The sequence below is a fragment of the Periophthalmus magnuspinnatus genome, chromosome 22 (genome assembly GCF_009829125.3).
Source record: "Periophthalmus magnuspinnatus isolate fPerMag1 chromosome 22, fPerMag1.2.pri, whole genome shotgun sequence".
Lineage (NCBI taxonomy): Eukaryota > Metazoa > Chordata > Actinopteri > Gobiiformes > Gobiidae > Periophthalmus > Periophthalmus magnuspinnatus.
The window spans coordinates 12,061,624-12,067,552 of NC_047147.1; the positions used below are offsets into that span (position 1 = coordinate 12,061,624).

The 5,929-nt window shown below is 37.5% G+C and overlaps 1 pseudogene; it reads left to right on the forward strand.

Moving 5' to 3' along the window:
• The first annotated feature begins 959 nt into the window (after positions 1-959).
• LOC117390353 (alcohol dehydrogenase 1-like) lies at positions 960-4,988 on the forward strand (annotated as a pseudogene).
• The last annotated feature ends 941 nt before the right edge of the window (positions 4,989-5,929 follow it).

A 5,929-nucleotide genomic window follows, 5' to 3' on the forward strand; every position in this document is an offset into this window, starting at 1 on the left:
CAAAACTGAAGATACTTTTTAAGTGTTGCCTCTTTCAAACTTTCAATTGAGAAAGAGAATTTTGAATTTCATTAAGATCTTTTTTGAATTTCATTAAAATCTTTTTGCAGTTTTAAAAGCACCTGTTCAGCAGAGCACTTGCATACAAAACAGCATCATCTGTAACCAATGGAATTAATAAAAATAGTAAAAAGTAGCGGCCCCAAACTTCAGCCTTGGGGCACTCCTTTACATAAAGTTAGAAAATTTGATTTAAACCCATTGGCTACTACTGCCTGTGTAGTTTACGATTAAAGCCGTATCAGGGTCATGAGATGCTGGTGTTAGCCTGATATCATTTTAAATGAAGGCCTGCTCATTCAAATGTTTATATGATGTTCTGAACTTTACACGCAGTTGTGTCTTTTTCACTTTTGTATTTCGAACACATCCAATTGGACAATGGTCACTAAAATCAAATGGAAAAGAAAATAATTTCTTCACTCAAAACACCACATATTACAGAAAATTTCATGTATTTTTACCAAAGGCTCCGGGGGAATAAACCCTAGACCCCTCTCACATGTTTTTGCTCTGTCTTTCTCATTTTAAAAATGGTTGGTCTCTCAGATCATACACTTATGCATGAAACTGTGCTGCTAAACCTAAGCAGACACAAGGCTTAAAAGTAATCTTTAAAGAAGATAAATAATTTTTGCTTACTTTTAAAACCCATTGATAAGTTAATTGTAAGTGATATGGAGCGCCATTTTTTCTTGGTTGCGCACCTGCCCCTCAAAATGTCTATGCACGTCCCTGAATGCCGCAGACAGCAAGTAACAGTTTAAACAGAGCAGGTAGATGACTGCCAGTACCCGCTGGTGCCATCTTGCCTCAGACACAGTAAGTGTGATAGCACACAGGGGTATAAAGTTGTTTCAGTTATAGCGATCACACAGTTGGACCAGGGCCAGGTGAACTGTAGATTTGATTGGCTGCTTGTTTTTAAGGCTCTGAGTCTGCTTCTGTTTTTGTGTCCAAACACAGGAGTTTGGAAAGTTACACTGCGCGGTCTAGAGTTTTTCCTCAAACATTTTGGAATCAACATGGACACTACTGGAAAGGTTATTCTTCTTTATTCTCTTAACTGGGTCAAAATCAGTGCTTATCCATGCTTACTCTCTCAGTGTTGAAATGATACTTGTCATGTATTTACTTATAGAATACTAAACGTAAGGCAATTCTGTAACATTGTTCAACCAGAGTGCAACATTTTGCTTAATACTCAGTTGTGCTATTACTATTTGCTTACATGTATTAAAAGTAATTAAGAATGATCATTTAAAGTCCATGCAAGTGTTGTGAAAGGGGTGATTTTCTATTTAAGAGTTTACCAAATACATATATGACTGGGGCTGAAAGACCCCCGGTGTAAGAAGGTGTAGCACTTATACATGTTGTTGCCGAAAACTTAAATTAAATCTACAAGAGGATATATACTTTAATTTAAAGTGTTATGTCTTAAGGTGATAAAATGTAAGGCAGCTGTGGCCTGGGAGCCCAACAAGCCTTTGGTCATTGAAGAAATCGAGGTGGCTCCTCCACAGGCCAATGAGGTTCGCATTAAGGTGAGATAAGCATCTTGACAGTGTTAATGTTTTAATTACATATTTCATATATTTTGTTTTTGTTATGTGTAGATTGTGGCAACTGCAGTGTGCCACACAGACCTGTACCACCTGTACGAGGGAATGCCCAAAGATGGCTTCCCTGTTGTACTTGGACATGAGGCCACTGGAATTGTGGAGAGTGTGGGCTCTGGAGTTACAGAATTCAAAAATGGTTAGATGTGTTTCATCTTTACAAATGTTTTGGGGGTTTTCCACATTAATAAATTGTTAAAAAATTATAAATTGTTCTATAACTATTAAATTGATTGGTAGAATGAATTGTCTACAATTTAAAATAAGGTGTGGGAATGTTATATAAATGTGTTTACAACTGTGCTGGTCACATTTACAAATGAGTTGCAGGCATGAATAAGTTTAGAACTGTTGTTCACATTTATAAATGTTTTTCAATTGTATAAGTGACATACACTGTGTATTTCATCTTGTCTTTAACTGTTTGTAAATGAATTAATTTAGTCAAGAGTAGTTCATGATTAACAAACATTTGTAAATGATTTATAGAATGTTAAATATTTGTTAATGAGCGTGCCATTTTTATGACAGGATTAGTTCATAGTTACAAATAATGCAGTAATACAAATGACTTGTAGATATGAGTTTAATATACCTATTAGAAAGATACTTTTCTTAAAGTACATAAATATTTCCTTTTTTTCAGGTGACAAGGTGATCCCTGTGTTCCTCTCACAGTGCCGTGAGTGTCACTTCTGTAAGAGTCCAAAGACAAACCAATGTGTGAAAGCCTGGTCAGTTTTTGTAATTAACACTTGCAGTTTTATAGGTTGATCATTTACAGTATGACTGCATATATGTCATTCATTTGTAGGAGTGAAATTGTCATGGATACTTTGTGTCCAATAGACTCCAGGTTCAGCTGTAAAGGGAAAAAAATTCTGCAGTTTGGTGGCCTTGGTACTTTTACGGAGTACACTGTGGTTCGACAAATTAACTTGGCTAAGATCCACCCTGACGCTCCCCTGGATAAAGTGTGTCTCATCGGCTGTGGGATTTGCACTGGATGCTTAACACAGCTAAGGTTAGAATATTTATGAATATGAAATAACACAAACCATTTACTGAATGTCTCTCCCCTGCTCTCCTGTCCCGCCATAATGTCAATAAAGACTACAAGACCAAAACTCTCAAGATCTATTCAAATATATCATGGATAATGCAGAATGTACAGATGTCATGCTCTCAGATGGGGGGCAAGAGGTATATTTTCCTATTGATTTTGTATTATTTTCATGAGAAAAATTTAAAAGATTAATTTGTTAAGTTGTACCTGATCCTTACTATTAATGACTAGACCCTAGAATTTGCTATTTAAAGCAAAAATCAGCTTTTTAACATTATTAATTTAAGCAGCCCTCCATCTGTATTAATAGTGTTGCCATATAGAATGTTATAATGTCATTTAAAATCTAGCGACAAGCTCACTTTGATGTGAACAGTGAACAGTCCCTAATTTAATGGGTAAAGGGTTAACTCTATATAGTATATACATTTAATGATGTCATATACATTGTTAATGTGTGTATTTATTTTGAGGTATCATTTTTGTTCCTGTGATAAAATGATGTAGGTAGAGGAGGGCTCCACCTGTGCTGTGTTTGGCCTGGGAGCTGTGGGTCTTGCTGCAGTTATGGGCTGTAAGGCGGCAGGAGCCAAGAGGATTATTGTTGTGGACACAAACCCTGAGAAGTTTGAGAAAGCCAAGATTTTTGGAGCCACTGACTTTGTGAACCCCAAGGACCACAGCAAACCCATCCATGAGGTTCTGGTGGAGATGACCAACGGAGGAGTGGACTTCTCCCTGGAGTGTGTGGGGAATGCATCTGTCGTGGTGGGTAGTTAGAAATAACTTCACTTTCCTCTGTCTTCCCAATGGTGCAATTGATTTTGCAGCAAAGAGAAAAAGACACAGACAAACCTTAGTCCCAATTTTAATGTGATATTTAAAAGTGTGAACACAGCCTAAGATCGAACTTGCAGCAGGAATCAAAGAGTGCTTGTATCTACTGCTCCTCACTGTGGCAAACCTGAGTCTGGAGCCAGAAGGAAATTAACAATACTCAATAACATTTTTTTGAAAAATTCATCCCTATGCCTGTTGCACAGTAATTATATTACACTTGTGATGGGAAAGTGTTGAGGTTCCCCTTAAACACTGTCTGGTTCACACACCTGTCTCAGTCTAGGCCCTTTGTGACACCTTCTCAGTTTTGTTGTTTTTTTTTTTTTTTTTTAAAGAAACAGGGGCATTAACTGGATTTTGTTAAATTTATGTTTTTTGTTTTAATTTCCTATGTGACATGGCAAGAGACATGTTACTTTTGGATCTTATTTTATTTGCTTATCTTTTCTGGAGTTTTTATTGCTTTTTTTCAACTAGGATATTTAGACTGATCATTTTGCACATTTCTGACTCTGCAGGAAAGTGCTCTTCACTCCACAGTAAAGGCCTGGGGGGTGAGTGTGATTGTGGGCTACACTGTAGTTCAAAAGTTCACAGCTCGACCTGTGGACCTCATTTCTGGACGCACATGGAAGGGGGCGCCATATGGAGGTAAAAATTTTGAGTCTGAAAATTATGCCACAGTTATTTCTTATGAATACATTATTCTTTTTGTTTTGTTTTAGGATTTAAGGCTAAGGATGGGGTGATGGAGCTGGTCCAATGCTACATGGAAAAAAAGCTGATGGTGGATGAGTTTATTACACACAACATGGACTTGTGTCAGATCATGGAAGCTGTAGAACTCATGAAAAAGGCAAAATGGTGAGTGTTTTTCTCCAGTCTTTAGTACTCAGGACAGGTTTGGGGTCACAGGGTTATGTGTCAGGGCATCCTATATGTCATTTCTTAATTGACCCTCCCTTCAATTAGGTTCCGTTTTAATCCTTTCCAGATAATTTTGCCACAAAAATCTAGGTAAAGGTGAATGTGTTCCCCCCAAACAAGGTATCAAATTAAGCCCAGAGCTCAAGTCTTTACAATTCTTGTTAAACTCTCCAAAGCTGCGAACAACCAAGGTTACCATGTAACCTGAAGATTTAGTTCTGGTTTGGTTCAGGGTTAAACTCTGGTACGTTTTTGTTATGTAATTTTTGTCATGAGTTTTCAGCTCTAATGCAGGATGAAAGGTGGGGTTAAGGGTGAGGGGTTTGGGTAAAATGAGGAATAATATTAAGCCAAAATGTACTTTCTTAAGTGCTTATTTTCTTGTCCCTGTTTTGTGTTTTCTCCACAGCATCCGGGTCGTCATGAAGACCTCTCCACAATAGATCAACGTAATTGACCAGATTTGACAGACAGAATTCTGTTTAAAACCTTTAGTTCAACCATGGCTGAGAGGTAACCCAGTTTAGTACAGAGTTTTACTAAAATGCTGTGTTAAACTGCTCATAAAGTTGATTCATGTTCCTCCTTTAATGAAATGATCTGCAGATTTGTTCAGTGTTGCTCTAGTATTTCACATGAAATGCTGACATGTGGCATTGGTAAATCTTGTTTAGGAAACATGAGGGCAAATGTTTGCCATGCATAGCTGAGAGAAGTTCCTCCCTTTTCCATGAAACACATTTGAAATAAAAGATTCACATAGCATTAATGAGAGCGAGAGTTTTATGTAGACAGACCGACACAAAGTATGAAAAAGAGTCAACCTACACTTCCAACCTGGGACATGCACCCAGGTGGTGCTCAAGCACCTGCCCCTTTGAAGTAAGTGCCCTCATGGTCAACACATTTTAGGTTTTTGTTTTTTTTTTCATTTTAGGTTTAATATTTGCCCCATGAAGAGAGCAGATGTGTAAAAGTTGTTTTAAACACTCAACAATAAAAGAATGTCACTGTCACTTTACTCCCTCTCTCCTGCCCCTTCTCATGTGTGTCTGTCTGTGGCACCTTAACCTTAACAGCACATAGAGCCATATCAAAGACTGTAGGAACAGTTAAGAGTCCATAAAGATGTTCTGTTCAATTGATTTTGCAGCAAAGAGAAAAAGACATAAAAACTTTTATCACAAGATCCCTCTCAGAGACCAAAGCAGAGTTTTGCTGTGACAATAAAGCTAACAACAACAAGCATGGTACCATGCACTTCCTGTTGATGAGACAATAAAATGCTTTATATCCTGTTCCGGGTTTAGTTCTCGTCTACAACAGGTGTAATCTCAGTTCAGTCCCATTTTAATCTGATGTTTAAAAGTGTAAACACAGCCGCAGATAGTTAGCCTCTTGCTTCTGAAGAGTG